This window comes from Lagopus leucura, unplaced genomic scaffold, assembly GCF_019238085.1.
Source record: "Lagopus leucura isolate 7727_CA_CO unplaced genomic scaffold, USGS_WTPT01 Super-Scaffold_73, whole genome shotgun sequence".
NCBI lineage: Eukaryota > Metazoa > Chordata > Aves > Galliformes > Phasianidae > Lagopus > Lagopus leucura.
The window spans coordinates 25,852,749-25,872,684 of NW_024962252.1; the positions used below are offsets into that span (position 1 = coordinate 25,852,749).

At 37.4% G+C, this 19,936-nt stretch overlaps 1 long non-coding RNA gene across 2 annotated transcripts in view; it reads left to right on the top strand.

Annotated features, from left to right (window-relative positions):
- LOC122184529 overlaps window positions 1-19,658 on the top strand; it is a 41,584-nt gene extending 21,926 nt beyond the window's left edge. For both annotated transcript variants that reach the window (XR_006180576.1, XR_006180577.1), the window contains 4 exons: window positions 11,874-12,030; window positions 12,115-12,202; window positions 15,377-15,472; window positions 18,940-19,658. This is a non-coding gene — a long non-coding RNA (uncharacterized LOC122184529). The remainder of the gene's footprint in view (window positions 1-11,873; window positions 12,031-12,114; window positions 12,203-15,376; window positions 15,473-18,939) is intronic.
- Window positions 19,659-19,936: the final 278 nt, after the last annotated feature.

The following is a 19,936-nucleotide window of genomic DNA, read 5'->3' on the forward strand; positions in this document are numbered from 1 at the left end:
TTTGCTATTTTTTAATCTAATTTGAATAGCAAACTCCTAGCCAAAAAGTCAGATTCCCCTGCACAGCCAACCACGCATTCACTTACTGAGTCGTGCTGTTCATCCTGTGCCTTCCAGCAGTGACACTGACTAGGTAATCAATAGATTTTCTGTCTGGAGATGTGGAATATACCTGTTCCCTTCAAATCACAGTATGTCCAGACTAATGTCCAAACAAACTCATTGCTGCCAAAACAGGAAGGCAAAGCATTTTTGGAAAAATATTAAAAAAAAAAAAAGGAGAGAGAGAGAGAGAGAAAGAGAAGGCTAAATTTCTTTTTAGAGTTGTGAATTACATAGGATGTGGTAAATTGTCTAGTCAGTGTTTGTCTACATGTGGTCTGAACATTTTTTATGAAGATCCTGTGTTTAAATACATATATTTTTTGAATAAAGATTAAATTCCCAGGAGTTGTGATGCCAGTAGCAAATTACAGGGCGTTTTCTTCATCTACAAGATCACTAGCTTTTGCCATTGGTCTTGGGTACTGATTTACCCAGAAATGTGAAATGGAATAGTTGCCCTACCAGAAGCATATATTGTGCTTTCAGTACAGTTGAGGGCATAGTTCAAAGAAAAATACATATAGGAACACTTTCTCTGTTCCCACCGCCGCGAGTGTACTTAACTTTAAAAGTATAGGGTACCTTTTCCAAGGGTATTTCAGGAATTAAACACTTTTCCATAGTACAGGAACTTCAGAACCATTCAGCATTTTTTCATTTTTACTTTTAATTTTATACCTCAATATATTTTGGGGTGTTTTTTGTTGCTGCTGTTGTTAGAAATGGCATGCTGAACTTTACTATTTCACTCCTGTTTTTTCAAAAACAAACAAACAAATAAACAAAACCAAACCCAAAACTGTTTGTAGGCAAGATGTCTTTCTTCATGTAATATTAATCTCCTAAAAACAGACACCTCTTAAGTTGCATAGGTACTCTTGATGCCCATTATCTTAAGCTGAGAAAGGTCATTTTGTCTGCTTAACGAAGTGCAGTGTTTGCAGTGAACAGTGGAAAACCTGGAGTGTCTTCCTAGCATGTATGAGACTGTTTGGGTAGATTTTGGCAGATGCACACAGTTCACAACAGTCTTAAAGAATTCCTACACTATGAGACTTCACTCTTAGAATGAATCTATCTTAAAACTAATCTTATTATGATATCTTGCTTTACTGTTCTGTGAACTTTTCAATTTTTACAGATACATAGGTAGTACAGGATAGGAATGTCAAGATCAAAACAAGTCAACTCAGTAATATTATATAGAAGCAGCAGAGCCATTTTCATGAGCAGACAAATTTTCCCTGGCTTCAAACAATTGGAATTAACCATAATACACTGATACCTCCTGCCTTTTCCAACTGCACTCGTCAAATCTCTTAGAAAAAAATTATTCAAACTTGGAAGTGGGAATAACGCAGCTGTAGTAGATGTTGAAACTGTAAACACCATGTAGTACACTAGCTAACATGCCTTTTTTCCCCTAAATTTGGTTTGTATTAATCTCAGCACGACAGTCTGCATCAACAGTAGATCCTTCTCTGGCTTGAACCCTGCTGCTTTAGAACAGATTAACCTGACTGACTCGATTAGTCAAACTTCAACCTGCTGCCACCTCTGCTGCTCTCAGTCCCATTTACGTATGCGGTGCGTTCAGTTTCTAAGCATGATTTCTCTCTGGAATCAAAACAACTGAGTGAAGAAAATGCTCCAAGCTTGCTGAACAGTAGCCTTCTCAGGGATACAAACTCGCACTAATCCTAGCATTAATGGACTCCCACATTGCTCAGCAAGGTATTTCTGTGCATGGCCCAGACAGTTTTCCATGCTGTAAATACTTTTCACAGATAAACAACAAAAGAGAAGCTTCTTCTTACTTTATCCCAAACTTGTCAAGGACTGTTCCCACCAAAGCTTCTTTTGTAAAAGTTTTAGGATGTTCTTTTGGATCATTTTATGGCACGGATAAGAGTAGTTACATTCCCCAGCCAGAGTGAGTCAGAGGATCGAGCACTTCCACAACATGCAATATTCGACACCACCTAGACTGAGAATAGCCTACCACGATCAATCTAATTCTCTGCTGTACACATGCACCATTCTGTGCTTAGGAACAACATGACTGTAAGAGAACTGAATACACTCAGGTGCAAAAAGCAGCCACTCCAAATTCAGGCAAAAACACTGATCACAGGCAGTTTCTCAGAAGACATGTTAAAAGTACTCACAATTTCCAGGCATTTGGAAGTGCTGTTTCAAATGAAGGAGTTGTGGAGAACCCATTCCCACTTCAGAAGATTAGAGGCAAGTAGAGTCAGACAGGATATCCACAGTACCAGAAGAATTGAGAGGCAAACTGAAAGCCTTTCACTAAGAGAAGTGCAGTTCTGTGTTCTGAATGAAGAGATCCAAAATGGAGCTCTTTTACAGTCACTGTATCTCCTCCTCCAGACCTTGCTCCCATCTCTTTTGTAGGTTTACTTCTGTGTCCTAAATGTCTTCACACATTAGAACATAAATAATGGAAGTGAATGGATTATGAAATCATGTGATACATTCAGAGCAGATGTAGAAGTGAAGTGAAAGAAGAGTCCAAATAATCACAGTAGATAATGAGAAATTGTTTTCTGATTCCTACAAGACCCAAGTTTTGGCAAAGCAAATACTATGATACGTGAATAAGGCTGCAGAGTAAATTCCTGAAGATTACCTACAAGAATCTTTGAATATCTTGAATAACACCAGGCTATGTCACTAATCATCATTATCCTCGAGATCAGTTGCATAAAGTGGGAGGAGAAATATTGAACTAATGGTAGATTAGGGAAACTTTATCCTTGATAAACATATTAACATATTTCAGGGTCAATTAACCTACAGCAAAAACCTACCAGGCTCACTGCTATCAGCTGTGAGAAGGGTGTTATCACTTAGTGAGGTCAAGTATTTGTTCCTATTTACTCAGATTCATTCCTCTAAAAAATTGTTATTATTGACTATAGTGTCAGGATAGATGGGGTGCATGGAGGCAGGGCTGAACCCATTTAAGGGAGCCTTGCAGTAAGACGTGGTGATTTTCTTCAATCTGTTCAAGTATGTCTCTTTCTACTGTTATCATTCAGTTTCTCCTTTTTCAAAGAAAAAACAACAATGACAAAAAGATAACTAGCAAATGGAAATGAACAGATAGAGATACTTGAAATTTGTAAACTGCAAATACGAAGTAGAACAAGAAAGGGCATTGCAACCACTACTGAATGTACACTTATGTAAGTGGTGGAAGGAAAAAACAGACAGGTGAGGGAAATATGCTAATTAAACATACAGAGCAGAAAAAATTCAGTTTCATGTTGCTGCTTCTGCTGCATTGCTACCATGACTCACCTTGCAGTATTCTTGTTCTGCAAAAACCACAACTGAGAATGAGCTGTTATGTTCCACATCCTTGTGCTAAGCCCATGCAAAGCGAAACTAAGACATGGAGGAGAAAACCAGCTATCTCTAGACTTAATTGTGATGAGTTGTTGTTTTGTCTCAGCTGTTTTCTGTTGCTGAGTCATTTCACTATGACTTTAATTATTTTCGAATGAAAATAAAAATACTGTTTTATTGTGCAAGGAGGACACTACACATTATGGTTCTTGCAAGATATCAGAATTTTGCTGACAATTTTTAAGTTTTGCTGGACTTAGATATAAAATGAGCTCTTCTTTTTGTAGTCAACTGGACAAATAAGTACTTTTACAGATATTTTATGTAGGAATTGCTTAGGACTGGACCATAGATTCTTCTGAATCATCAGCATGTAAAACTTACCTACACTTTGCTTATCTGATTGCTAAAAGTGTTAACTACTGCCCTGCTACTATTAGATCCAGGTATACGTACTTTACTATTTAACCATTGCACTGAATACATAAGGCAAAATATGTGTGGCAACTAGATATCTGTGATCTGGTTGGTTTAAAAGAATGACATCATACTCATTGCCGTGAATCTAGGAAAAAAACTGCAGTTGATAACTGCAGTGCCTCACACTACCCTACACTGCAGGTCATGCCAGCTCCACTTGTAGTTACGCTACTGGACCAGGCAGTGGTGGGAAGCTCTTGAGGAATATTTTTTGAAACACAGTAAAGTCACAGAGCAACAAAGTCAAACAAAGTGCTCCAGGGCTTGATGAGCTATTTGTGGATTTGGGTAGAAAATGTTGCCCCAGCACAAACTGTCATATAAGAGGGTGAGATAACAGCTTTGCCTTGTGGTTAGAAAATCATGATTGGGCTTTGCTGGGAAGAATTACAGAAACAAAGAGGCATATCTTCATTAATTTTCTCTTGGCAGGGGTTATTGCTGGAGGAATAACAAGAGTAAGAAATGATAGAATGCATCTGAACCTTCCTTCCTGAACAGATTCAAAAGCCACTGAGAATGAATGGGAAAGGCAGGATTTTAGACCCATATTCCTACAAATCTGTTAAGACGGACACTTTGCAAAATCACTTTCCACTGAAGTTGAAAGATTACAAAAATATCTCAGTACATAATTGCCTGTACTTCATTCTCTAGACCTGTCTGTCATCATGCTGACAGTGGGACTAACAAAGCCAGATGCAGGCTGAAAGCAAGGTTTACTTCACTGAGAGCTGGAAGGTTGTACGTCAAGTCTGAAATTCCAGGTGACAGTAAAATTCATTCCCAATGGATATATGGATGTAACAGCTGCAAGGAAAAACAAAAATCACCTTTAATTATAGGTATTAATGGAACCATGACCATGGTACCAAAACCTGGCATAATTTAGGATGTTGCTCAGAACTGAGCATCAGACAGAAGGATTTCTGCATAGGAGAGAATGCTAAATATTAGTAGCAAGGCAAGGTATTTCTACATAATACACCCTTTCCCATGCTTATATCTGAGAGTGACTGAAGAAAACACAGACTTCAGCTATTTATTCTAATCCTGCCCAAACATAGGTACATGATCAATTTCACCTGGAAGAGGTTGAATATCAGTATAGGGATATTCACTCAATCTGATTCTCAGAAACCCTCTGAAATGGCAGTCCATCTCCATAACAGTTAAAAAGATGTAATTCCTACTATCCAGCTTAGACTTTTGCTGCGGATTAAATTATACATCTTCTCCAGAAGCTATGGAAAACAATCCATCATTGTTAATTTGCAACATAAATAGCTCCTTCCACAAACAGAAAGCCCATGCCAACACCTCACTCCTAAAACTGATTCATTCATTTTTCGTCATGTGTCATTCTTCAAGTTATGTTTTTCATTCTTTAAGTTATCCAAATTGTTCTTCCAATTCAAAGCAGTACTGTAGCCAAAAGTCTTCCAAATGAGGTTTTGGCAGTTACAAGCAGAAGAGAATAATACTCTCCTTGGGCTGACAGTTGACATCCCATCTAAAATTAATCCAGCCTAAAGTAAGGGTTGCCATAACTGAGTATCAGTTACTCAGCTCCAGACTTTTTATGAACAATTTTCTTGTTTTGTTGCCAGACTGTATTTTTGCATCAAATTTCTTTATGCAGAGCTTAGTACAATACATCTCACATTCAAACTTCATCTTGCCTGTCTCCCATAATAATCTCTGTAGGCAGAATCTTCCAGAAGATGTGTGGCATAACCTATGTGCTATCACTTACGACTGTAGAACTGTAGCAGTACTATTTTTTTTGTCTTTTTTTGGACATCAGTTTTAAAAACTACACTTTGCCTACCATTAAAATAGGGAGACCAGGCCAATAGCAAAAAAAAAAAAGAGCAAAGCAAAGGATAAAATATTAGATAACAAAGCCAGTAAAAAAAGTCTTCCTTATTAGAGCATAATTTTCTACACCTTTTCCTCAGTTTTTTACCCTTTTTCCTTAATTTTCTACTTCAGGCCTCAGCTGGAGTGCTGTGCTCCGATGTGGACTCCTCTGTATAGGAGAGACACAGAACTGTAGGAGAGGGTCCAGAGGAGGGCCAGAAAAATGATTTGTGGAATGGAACACATTTCCTACATGAACAGACTGAGAGAGCTGAGGCTGTTCAGCCTGGAGAAGAACAGGCTGTGAGGTGACCCGATAGCAGCAGTATTTAAAGGGGAGCTACAAGAAAGAAGAAAACAAACTCTTTAAAGAGCCATGAGAAACGGCTTCAAGCTCAAAGAGGGTAAGTTTAGATAAGGGATAAGGAAAAAATCTTTTACAGTGAGGGTGGTGAGGTACTGGAACATACTGGCCAGAGATATGGTGGACGCCCCATCCCTGGTATTTTCAAGGCAAGCCTGGATCAGGCCCTGGGCAACCTGATCTAGCTGTGGTGTCCCTGTTCATTGCAGGGGAATTGGACTAGATGGCCTTCAGAGCTCCCAACTCTAAGGATTCTATGACTTTTACAGAACTATACCACTGAACTAATTTGACAAGGAATAATTAATTCATGGCATGTTTAATAGATAAGAACATTAAATTCAGCATTTCATTAGAGAAATCCAATTTAAATATTAAATAATATTTTTCCTGTGCATGCTAAGTAGCTCCACGGCTAGACAGAGAACAAAGTGCAGTCCACAATATAAAGAGCTTACGTCACTTCTTGGCAGTAACATTTGCCATTAATAAGAGTCTACCAACTATTCCTTTTTTAGTATCAAGTATTGTTGAAAGCATGAGTGGTAAGAACTGTCTCTTAGATGAGAACTCTTCAAGAAGTTTGCCGCAGCCACAACATCCTTTCTTTGTTATGTTGAGGTAAGAGCAACTAAAGGTTGAGAAGTAAGGAACGAGCCTGACAGTATGAGCAGGAACAGATATTAAGTTAACAGAAAGTAATATAGCTTTACTGGTAGTAGTCAAACTGCCCTGAGTTGCTTTAGTTAAAAAGGTTTGGCCACAAAAGAGGCAGTAGACCAAACAGTAAAACTTTATCAGATTTGTTCCATTCTAATCACTGAGAAAGAAACAGCAAAAACAAAAACAAAAAACTCACACAAGTAAGACCATTAAAAGAAAAAGGAGAGGAGCTATTAGTACATGCCAATTTATAAATGGCAAGTGATTCATGCATTAAGAAATAGGGGTAGAGGAACACTACAGTGCTAATATGAGAGCCTGCATATTTACAAACCCCAGACATTTCATTTCAGTACAGTAGAACTGCTACCTTTAATTCCTTCTCACTGCCTAGAATGGGAAACTTTTAGCAGATATGATTACTGTTGTCTCTCAGGGACGTTCAAATCACTGTAATCTGCTTAATTTTATAATATATCAGTGTTCAAAGTTCACAGAAGTACAAAAAACATTGTTTCAGGGGGAGAAGGGAGCAATTCTTTATCATTAGCCTGAGGAGTTAAGGGAGATAATGTAATGCTGATTGAGACTTGTGTCAGAATTTAAAAAACAAACAAACAAACAAAAAAATCAAACCAACACTTATTTTCTAATGCTTTTAACAAATATTTTCTGTTTTTCCCACTGAAAGACCACAAGGCAAAATATGAAGAGAGAAAGAAGGAAAAAGCTTTCAGAGTTTTGGTTAAATCATATTAAAACAACATATAAATGTACCATCAGGAATAATGTTAGATTTATATCTGCATTTCAGGGAAATCAAACCCCCAGAGGTCAAAGAGTTTGCTAAGTGGGTGGGGGAGTGAGAGAACATTTTAAAAAATCATCCTCTAATTTGGAGCCAAGGTCAGTGATTTAAACTTTAATGCTCATCTTGAAACCGAACACACAATGAGCATAGGTGGAACCATCCCAACTAGCAATTACCCAGAGCCAGGCAAACAACAGCAGAAGTAACTATTGCTGTCAGTGAATTAATGTTTTCAAAACATAACATCAACCCTGCCAGTTTGCTAGCCTCTGTTCACTTCGGATGGTGATAACTCGCTAAGCCACAATACTCAGCCGCATGTCTAGCATCTAGCTATATCAGGAAACTGCAACTGTTACACATTTGATGCCACCAGGCAGTTTCATCTGCAGCCAAGGCATTAACATTTAGTTCCCCTTCACTTCAGGATTCAGTCTCGCAGTCCATGATAAAAATAAAAATTAAAAAAAATGCCAGAGGAGCTGGCTACCATTTATATCGGAAGTTCAGTACCTCTTTACCAGCGAACACTCATGACTTCATCCTTGCACATATGTGGGCAAGTATCTTTTTCTGCAGAATTAAGCAGTCTTGTAGGAAAGGGGAAGGGAGGAAGGGGAAGAAGCAGAGCATTCTAAATGACTGCATTTCAGGAGATCCGACTAAACCTTCCCCAGCATGCAGTGGACCTTGTTTCTATGCAATCATATGGTTCACTACTCATTTTTTAACCCAAATTTAGCTCTACCCACACAAACAGGTGCTGTCTTAATGCTTATTACTGTAAAATATTGACCTCAACATGATGAGTCATAAGTAAGAGTTTCTAGAAAAGTTTACTAACTATATTAAAGAATCCTATAACCTCTCAAGTTACCACAACAGACAACTATTCTGGGGTCTCTTTGCTTCATTTTTGTCTCACATTTTGTATTTGAAATTGCAGTACTAGCCTGTAACCTTCCACTTTGGTAACCTAGGCACTCTTTGTATGACACTTCTTAGGTACAGAGGAAAGTAGATAGACAATTGCAGTGCTGTGAGAACAACTTCAGCTCTGCAACAGCAGCAGAAGACTAATTTCCTTGAACATTTAAGAAAAATCAAAGCCACTTATGGAAAGGAAGAAACAATACATTTCATTTGTAGCTGTCAGCAAGTGAAAATGCTATGAGAATTTTACCACACTTCTTTTCAATAGGCTGCTTTAAAATAATGCCAATATCAATTATATATTTTAGTGAACCCAATCCAGCACTCAGTGAGTTGAGGCATGGGAGGTGAACTATAACATCTATCTGAAAGGAAGATTCATCTTGTGGTATACTTCTCCAACACAAGCTCAAAGGCATTGTTTCTCTGGCTGTTTAGCAGAGTGTGATTCAAGGAGGAACAAATGCTCAGTGAGAAATAAGCAAGCAAGGAACTGGGGCATCTCTCAGTACAGTCAGATCACAAACATGGATCTGAGGATTTAACAGTCCAATATATTATTTGAGAAAATAAGTTCATGCTTGAGCAATTAAAGTTATTAATATTCCAAAAACAGCAGAGAGGGAACCTATACTCGTTTTTCAAAAACACTTTCTAAAATACAGAGAAAAAGCCTATTACTTTTTACACAACCTCAGTCCATTAACTACACTGGAGTTCCTTTTCTGATATGCAGTGTTATCAGAAGTTAGCAAATATTTCTCTAATGCCTAAGGGTGAATATTTTTGTTAAATAAACGGACAGTTTACAATACAAAACTTGGTTTATCTAAATCAAATGAAGACTATTTTCTCACTAATTGGAATGTATGAAGCAGTTGATATTCCTCTAAAAAATCATATCAGACTGTAACCCTTATCACTGATTGAGGAAGAGTGTTTTGTTGGCTTTTTTTTTTTATTATTATTATCTAGATTATTCATTAATTCAGAGTTAATATATACAAGGGACTATGAGCACTTGCTAAACCTCTGAGTTCCACCAACTTCCAATTTTGAGTTCATCTGTTTTCAAAGCGGCATTGATGTCTTAAGTTGATCCAAAAAAATCAAAGTGATACAGTAACTATTATGGAAGATTTGTTGCTTTTGTATTTATGAATCTAACAACTGTAACAGTGTTCCATGGGTAAAAAGTATAGCCTTCTGTCCACTGGAAGATCTAGAGGTACTGAACTGAAAGATATTTAGCAGGTATTGCACATTGACCCAGGCGACCTTGACTGCAACAAGGAAATCAATCGGGAATGGAGGAGGCCAAAGTTGAAGGTTTCTTGGTTATCAGTAAAGCAAGTAAATGGCAGTCATCACATACAAAAGAGCAGCAGATATTCAAACCTCAATGTAGGTGTACTGAAGTATATTACTTAGCTGTAAATTCTTTTCTCTGGTTGAGGGTCATGCAACTGATTGAGAAAATGTCACTTGCTTCAAAAGGCCAGCGAAGGTAGAATAAAATGAGAGTAGTTTGACAAATTTGGAACACCAGTGGAATCAGTAGGTGTCCATTCCCCAAGGTTTTGTCTTTGTAGCAGGGGCTCACCATATCTCCTTTCCAAAGGATGACCCAGCTGTTAGAGGAACTCAAAATGCTAAAATTGTGTGATGGTACAGGAGGGAGCCATCAACACTTTTCTGGTGGTGTCCGCATCACAAAGATTATTTAATATCAGGTGCTTGTCATATTAATTAAAACAGGATGATGAAAATGGTCTGTGCTACATCTCCTTTGAACTACAATAGCTGCATTCTCCTAGAAACCCACAGCCACTGAAGTTGGTAAAGGGCTTTGGGGAAAAGGCAGAAGGCCTCATACAGTGTTCAAAATTGTTGAGCTTGTGCCCAAAGGATAATAGGCACTCACTCCTCTCTCACTCCTTCATCAGCCCTGCCTGTCCCTTACCAACTCTTCCATGACTCCCAGTACCTCACATCACCCCTAGGGCCACCAGCCCTTACCCAGCAGTGCTGTAGCAGGGCAAGTCTCTAGCTCCCATGAGTATCCATGCTCTTAAGACTGTTAGCACAAACCCTAGCACGGTTTCAGTATGCCTCTAGACAATATCTGGCATTGCTCAGAACAAGAACAGGTAAGAGTTCTTTCCCAGACAGCATTTGGGGTGCAACCATCCAGCTTAGGGAAATGAAAGGAGCAGTTAAGCAGCTTGGTGTCACATATGCTGCACTGCCTCAGGGTCATAAAATAACTCCAGGCTCATTTTATCTATTTTCATAGGCTGCTTTTGAGTCTATGGTTGGATGCTAAGGTTACCTTTGTGCTAGGAAACAAAACAGATCACAAATTATTCTTTGAACCTGAAGATCACAAGCTACAACACAGATGTTGTCCATATAACTCAATGTTCTCTCTGTATAAAACATGGTGGTGGCATGCATATGCCACCCAGCTAGGAACAGACTCAAGCACTGTCTCAGAGAGCAATACGTCAAAAAACTGCCTGAGAGAGTATGGTAGCTTTAAACAACTTGGATGATCAGAATCAACTGCTTAAATGCTGGCCCTCTTTAATTTACTAGGTTAGGCAGAGCCTCAGAGGTCAACTATAGTCTCTGATTTTTTAATTGCTTCTAAACACTACGGTGTTTGGAATCATGCATACATTGCTAGGATTTTCTTGCTTTTTCTTCTTGTTACTCATTGTGACTCAATACAGGTTGGCATAATCCTTGTCTATAAATTGATTAATAATGGGATGCCCAGGCAACCACCAACCAACGTGTCAGCAAAGTATGGATTTATAAGGTGGCGTTATAAAATTTTATATTTTTATCTGTAACTCCCATTTTGAGGAAGCAAAACTTGTGCTTTGCTTTTTCTTTTTGATGGCTCCTGAGCAGAGAGCTGGTGTTTTCATGGAACTATTTATCACAATACCAAAATCTCACTTCTGAGTATTAATGGTCATCCCAAAGCCCATCATTCTACATGAGAAATTAGGATAATTTCTTCTGTAAATGTGCAGCATTTTTAATTTTTCTACATTGAGTTTTATGTCATTTTACTGCCTAGCCTCACAGGGTTTGTTTTCAGTTCTTCACAGTCAACTGTCCTCCATGCTACAATTAGTACTGTATTCTATTACAAAAAAAAACAAAACAAAAAAAAAAAAAACACAAAAAAACAACAACAACAAAAATTTCATCTGAGTGTTCACACCTTTTCTAGAACACTTAAATATAATTTTTTTTTTTACCGTTCAGGTCCCAGGAGAGACCCTCCCAGACTCCATGGGCAACACTCCAAGGCCAGGGATGTATACCAGCTTCCCTTGGGACAATGATCTTCACTCTCTATCCTTAGGCCTCGAGATTCAGCTAAGTTCAGGATCTGGCCCACAGTCCTATCATGAAGTATACTGTGAGTAATCCTGTAGGCAGCCCTGTTCCCTGCTACTCCTGACTGTCCCTCTGACATTGTCTTACCTTCTCTGACTGTGACCAGAGTGTTGATGAAAGATGCCACCTCCAACAGCTCCAGGTCATGGACCAGCATTGCACTTGCGACTACCTGACTGAAATAAGACAGGAATGTAAGTTAGGTTTGCTAACAAAAGTGATATCATAATGCTGTATGAATGCGAGAATGGAAGAAAATAAATGAGAATGCTAGGGTATAAATGTTAAATGATGAGAACACAGTAAACAGTTTAACTGCATCCAGAAAGAATATAGGAATTTGTGTATTTCTAATTGTCTTGCTTTAGTAGGAAATTTAGTACTGCTAATTCAGAGAGAAAACAGTGGGGCTTTAATCTGCTTTAGAATGAGATCAAAGTTGTCAGAGCAGAGCAGAAAATAAGAATGAGAAAATTCAATTATAACCATGTAGCCGGAAGAAATGTCATAGTGAGGAATGATATAGTTTTAAATATCATGAATGACTACTTGTTAAACTTCCTAGTCAGAAAACCCACAAGCGAAGGAGCAATTTGGCTCAAGCTTGAGTGGATGAGATGTGGTTTTCAAGGTTACTTTTGAAGACTTGCTCTGTAATTATGACTACTATATATTCAAATTTAGCATTCTTTGCAAGAATGAAGCAGATTTAATTTCAAAAAAGAGAACATAAAAACAAAGAAGCTTGTTAAAAACAAATTGAAAGGAACACAGAAGAATAAAATACTTGCAGACAATCTTGAGATTATTTAAAGAAACTAAAATTGAGTTTCACTCTAAAAAATAACTACAAAAAAAAAAAAGATGCAAAAAAGTCAGAACCAATAAAATAACAGAATAAAGAAAGGTGGTAAAAGTTAAAAAGTCTTCCTTTAAAAAGCAGAAATCTTATCTGAAAAGGGTTACAAAATAAAGACCAAACATTGACATAAATCAAATGTAAAACCGCAAATGGCAGATGGAAAAAAAAAAAAAAAAAAAAAAAAAAAGAAGAAGATTAACTTCGGCAAATAAAACCTTTCTTGCTCCCTTGTGGAAAATGTGTAGAGTCTGAGCATAGAAAAGTTAAAATCCATGGGGAAAAAAAAAAAAAAAAAAAAAGTTATTTGAATTATTTTTATCAATTTTCACTCAAGAAGAATCTAGATTTACAGCCACTTTCCTGATAAAAGGTTTTTTGCAACCATCAAATAGAACAAACTGATAAAATAAATTCAAAGGAATCACTTGAGCTCCACTACATTTAACATCAAGTGGTATAGTAGTGAAAGTGTGAAGCTACCTCATCATTACCGTAGTTGTAATCTACTTACTAACCCTGTCTCAGTGCCAAAGAAATAGACTAACAAGTGAAAAGAATCTTCTTAAAGGGGAAATGAGAGAGGTTGCAAGTAACTTACTACAGAAAATGTGAGTGCTATGCAGGTAATATAGATAGAAACTACAGAAAATAATAAATCTGCTCAACACAGGATGTCCTAGTTATACTGGAGCAGCTTTTGTAGCACAAAGTAAAGGCTCAGATGCGTAACTATTCAGATTCATTGAAAGTTCAACAGGTGTATTGATAAAGTTTCTTGAATTTTCCTGAAATCTTTTGACAAGTCATCTCTCCATCAAAACATAAGAAACTAACAAGTCCTGATATAAGAAAGAAAGATTTCTTTTTTATTTACAATTAAGTGATATAAAATAAAATACAAAATGTATTAAAATACTTTATTTATTACTCAGAAGTCCATCAATATTTTAGAAGTAAACTGTTCAATACATTCATATTAGAACTACTAGATGGTATCAATAGTGAATTTGGAGATGATATAAAATTACCCAGGATAGTGAAAATGAAAACTTTCTTTACATAAGAGTTATGTTGTATTTCATGATTGTGCAAGAAAATAGCAGATGAAAGTCAATATAAATAAGAGCAAAGTAATAAATATTTAATGACTAGGTCTAAATTAATTATTGCCCCTGAAAGAGATTATAGAATCATATAATTATTTATATTGGAAAAGACCTTTAAGATCACCTAGCCCGACCACCAACTTAATGCTATCAAATTCACTATTAAACCATGTCCCTTAGTATCACTTCTTCATGTCTTTAGAAGACTCCCAGTATGGGGACACTGCCACTGCCCTGGGCAGCCTCTTTCAATGCTCAGCCATCCTATATCCAAGGTAAACCTCTTCTGTCAGAGCTTGAAGCCACATCCTCTTGTCCTGTCATTTGTCACCTGAGGAAACAGACTGACACTCTCCTCATTATAACGTCTTTTCAGATAGTTGTAGAGAGCAGTGAGGTCTCCTCTCAACATTCCCTTCTCCAAATTTAGCAACTCCAGTTTCCTCAGACAATCTTCATGTGTGTTGACCCTCCACCAGCTTTGTAGCTCTTCTTTGAAAGGGTTTCAGCATCTCAATATATTTATCGCAGTGAAGGGTCCAAAAACACAGTACTCACCAGTGCTGAGTACTGAGGGATAATCACTTGCCTAGTTCTGCTAGCCAAACAATTTCTGATGTAGGCCAGGACCTTTGGTCTTCTTGGCCACCTGGGCACATTGCTGGCTTACATTCAGACAGCTACTGACCAGCACCCAGGGCCTTTTCTGCCATGCAGCCTTCCAGCTACTCTTCACTAAGCCCACACTGTTGCAATGGATTTCAATTTAGGTATCAACTCAGTGTTCAGGGATGAAAACGATAAATGGAGGCTCCACTCTTGCAGAGGGAACAGAGAATATAGCAGAAATCTTCCATCTTACTACTGTAAAAATACAAATGCCACATGCAGATCTGGTCTTCCACCTTCTCCAGCCTGACAACACAATATTGGAAAAGACATGGTAGAGTGACAAGGCTGGCCATCCCACACATTCTGTGTGAGAAGACATGAAACATATTAGGACTTTCATCTAGGAAAGTGACTGCATCTTTTCTACAGAAAGATGAACAGGAAATTATGATTGTGTATTTCTTACGATGAAAGAACAGAGTGCAGAGTGAGATGAGTAGGTAGCAATTTCAAATCAACAAAAGGAATTTCACAGAGAGCTACAGTCTACTGAGCTTTTTTTTTGCAACATGAATATGTGGATATCGAAGGCCTAAATGGGCAAAAAAAGTGACTAAACCAACTAATGGAAAAAGAAAGAAAATGTCAAAGGTTATACACTTGTGCTCTGACATCCAGTATAAGATGTCCTCTTTTTTACTGGACAGAATGAATGTGTACCCTGGGGAATGTACTGATATCCTCTTATTGTACGCCTTCTAATCATCCATTCCTATCCCCCAAAACAGAAATCTGGAATAAACATACCATTGTTCTTCTTGTATAATGACTGCACTGCTGCCCCCAAAATACAGGCACAAAGACATTTAAGAAAATGAAGACAGGTGAGTTGAAATGTATGACAGCACTTTTTTTAAGATCTGCTATACTGAACACTGACATGATTGCTATAGAGCAGTTCTACAGTTTGACCTTTTGTGACTAATCTCAGTTTATAAATATTGTTAAATTACTGAAATGTAATACATTCAATTTCTATTTTCCAGCCTTCAGATTACTAACAATTACCAAGCTTAGACACAAGGACAAGATTTTGAGATACTCAGCCTTCCCAAACCCTTCACCCCAAAAGAGCTCTAAAAGCCCCTTATGAAATAATGATTTTATGATTAAAAGATCACGTTGTATTATCTAAAAAACTGTTAGCTTAATACTACTGAAGATACAGAATTTCCCTGGATGGTCTAACAGACTGAAGAAGGTTAAAAATTTTGGTTATTGGAAAGATACTTGCTTTTTTTTTTTTTTTTTTTTTTTGGAAGGGGCATTGGGGGGAAGTTTTGAGGCTGTGAACTCAGTGGAAAGTGACAGATGCTCACAATTTCTCACTAAAAGGGAGAACAGGATTCAAGAGTTAAGTCAGTGTTCTATAAATACTGCAGAAAATGACATTTCCATTTTTATGGTATGCAAATCAAAAGGTCAAGGCTGAATGCTTGTTTTCATTTCTCTGAAGTGTCTGTTCTGTCTATGCTATTTCACAGCAGCTGTGTTTCCGTCTATAATGTGTATTGCTGTAAAACAATAGTTACATGGTGGGACGTAGGTGGAACCCTGCTTTGAGGCTTTGCAGGGTGATTGTGTTTCAAATCAGCCTTGCTGTCACATCATGGAAACAAACTTTAGAAGGAAGACAAAGGAAATGTGAAAAAAGTGCAGATGCAGGGTTGTAGTTGAAAACATTTATATAAATGCTAAATAGAATAACCTAATGGAGATGTGCTACTGTTAGTGCTAACAGCATCTTCAGTCTATTATATTTAGAAGGATCATAACCAAGTGGTCCCCAGTTTCAGCAGGGACTTGTCAGTGCTTTCTCTTATCCTCACAGAAGGAGAAAGAAGCAAGGAAGCAAAATAAATGTCTAAATAAACTGCCTAAGGATGTTGTCTTTGCAATATTTATAGTCTTCAAAACTGCAGTGAGAGCAGCATCATTCAGGTTATGAGCACAGTAAATAAAGTATTTAGTGGTATGATCAATTCTGGGAAGAGCAACAACTTTATGAAGAAGTAACTATAATCAAATCTTCTGAATAGACAAAGCGTCCTGAAAACACTTTTAGGCCCATCTTTCAATTCTAATTAAACACAGTAGGGCTGTCATTGATACCAAGAAAGAGTTGCTGCTGGCTTAAATTTACTTCCACTCACATTTAAGAAGATATCTTTATCCTGTGGCCTGCATCCAAATACTGAGTATTAAATCCCCTGGTGTCACTTTTAACTGATAGCCTGCAATTAGTGTTTGATGGCCCATTGATGCATTATGCAGTTCCTCCTTCTGAGAGAGTTTTCTCTTTCTTTAATTTGCCAAGATTGGTAGAATTATGTTCTAATCTCCTGACTTCATCCAATTCATTTTGAAACATAATGTTTTTCAATTAAATCTCCCATTGGGAACTCATTCAGTGCCATCACACCAGCAAAGTCAGGTTGCCTTGATTAATTACTAGCACTCTCCCTTCTTCAGAAATGGTCAGTAAGAGTTCAAGTAGCTGAAAAGCTTTAGTAAAGTTACTAAGTAAATCAGTGTTTTATGTCATTCCAAACCTGAAGCTTCAAAGAAATCTACAAACTGAAGAAAGAAGGCAGAAGATTACGGAGGACCAGGATTTAAAAATGAAAGTATGCAATGTTTAGAGCTAATTCAATTCCCATGCTAATAAAGCCAGTTCACTCAGGTAATAGAATTCATCAGAGGATGAGTTTAGGAATCAAATTACACTTCCAGTGCTGGAGATGCAAAACAGCTGCCAGATTTACAGTTCCTAGAAAAAGGAGCTGTACCTTAAATACTCATAAGTTATCACAGAAGAAACTCACACTCATGGTAGAGATTAAACTCAGTGTTTTTCAGTCTCATGAGACCTACAGCAGGGACTGTGGTAGGAGAGCACCTATTCTAGTTCCATATTTGGAAACAGAACTTCACACATAGACCAAAGTTTGCAAATTTTTTTCCCAACTGAAATTCAGCTTGATATCATTTACCTACAGCATTATCAGTGTGAAAAGCTTAGGGTTAATGATTAATGAAGGAAATAATCTTAAAACCACAATTCTCATGAGAAAAAAGGAAAGTAATTGAAGGTAATTTTTCCCAAACTTTGTCTCTTTTTTTTTTTTTTTTTTGGTATGCAATTTGCAACCAAACTGGTTATGACTTGGAATAATTATTTTCATTTATCTTAAAATATAAACTAAGATACAAACATAAACATTGATATATTTATTTTTAATAATTCTTTAATTATTTATATATATTCCACCACAACCATTAGCTTAAGAAGACTGCGGTGCCTTAAGACTGATTCCTGCTCAGTAGATTACAGGACCAACAGGCATTTTACTGCTAGAGATAGTAATTAAGATGTCAAGAATGTTAACTTGCTGCAATAAATATTGCTTTTATTACTACATCTATTGTACCTATTTTAAATTAATTCTTAACTTGGCCTATTTTCTAAACCATTTAACTGTAACAGAGTAGACAAAGGCCTCTTGCCAGGAATTAGTTGAAATCTTCTTTCCAACCCGCGGTAGGCATGGAGAAGGGCAGAGTGAATTCCACATAGGCCTTGGAACATTATTTCTGTTCTTATCAGTTAAGGCAGTGAATATTTATTGAGGTATGAAGATTTATTTCAGTGTACAATCCAAGAATGAGCCACATTTTATAAAACTGACCTTCAGTAGCTTCGGAAGATGAACTGACACACCAAATGAACTTTTACCTCCAGCCATCTCACTGTTGACACATCTTTGTTAGCTGCCCTATCTCAAACATAAATCTTTTCTTTGACAGGATATGAGCAGAAATACAATCAGGAATAAAAAATAGCCATTAACTGGGAGTCACTGGAAGATTCAAAAAAGAGAACAAGTATGTTTGAAGCAGCCCATCCACAGGCAGTTTTACTTTCCAGTTCAGTCTCTCTTACAGCACACTGGAGCTCAGACAAATGACCATAATGCAGTTTACCTCAACTAAGCCAGTAGTCAATGTCTACCTAAGAATACACCTTTTACCAGCAGCAACATAAGTTAATTAAAATTCTTAGGGCTTCAGTGAAATCAGATAAACCCAAATAAAATTACATTCCATTTAACACAATTGCATGCATCACATTTTGCCATCACTAAATCATGAGCATAAAAAAGAATATTTACTCCTCAGAAGACAGCTGTACAACTTTGCTGAAAGTTTGGGTCTTCAGAGACTTCAGACAAACCCAAGTCTCCACTATGTACCCTGCAAACCTCACCAGCATTCTTTCTCTTTTTCCTAGATGCCCCACATCCATCTTATAACCAACTGTTATTCATCCCGATATACTAACTTGCATCTTCCTGGCTTGTTGGGACTGAGAAATAATGTATCATAGAATCACAGAATTATGGAATACTTTGAATTGGAAGGAACCTTCAGATGTCTCCAAGTTCCACCCCTCTGCAATTAACAGGGACATGCACAGCTAGATCACGTTGCTCAGAGCCCTGTCCAGCCTGGCCTTGAATGTCTCCAGAAACAGGGCATCTATCACATCTCTAGGCAACTTGTTCCAGAGCAATGGCTCTTGATCATTAGGAGTAAACGGGAGAGATGCAAGGAATGCGAAGGTCTGGCTCAGCACAGCATAACAAGACTCCTGGACATCCATAGAGAACCTTCTGTTTGTGCAGCAGGCAGCAAGCAAATCTCTGACATTGCCTCAAATATTCTTAGCAATGGGAGCAAACACTGCCTCTGGGCTCCAGCAGGTCCCATACACAACCCAGCCAGTTTAAAGACAGGCTTGCTCTAATTTATCTCCTCTTGAGGTGTAAAGTATACAAGTAATTACAATCAGACTTTGATAAAAAGTTTTGTGTATGTCCATTATTGTTGTACTGTTGTATTGTTGACCCAAAACTCTAGGCTCTGATACTTCCTGAAATGAACTCTTCTTTGATGGCAGAGATGAAATTTGCAGTCTAATTTGGTAAATGCTTATTTAAATTTGTGCAGTTACAGAGATGTACCTAGTACAATAAAATTAAATACTTGAAAAAAGAAAAACCTAATCCATTTGTTTTTCTTAAGTGTCCTTGCTATTTAGACATGATGGTATATTTCACTAAAAACAACCTTTTCAAAAAAAGCTGTAATTATCTTGAAATACTTTTTCTGATGTATGATAAGGAGTGGATTATTTTGAAAATGGGATATTGGCTTCATTTGTGTAACAAATCCAACTCACTATTCAACTGTCTTTGGTTTTGCTTATTGTATGCCTAGTAAAAGAG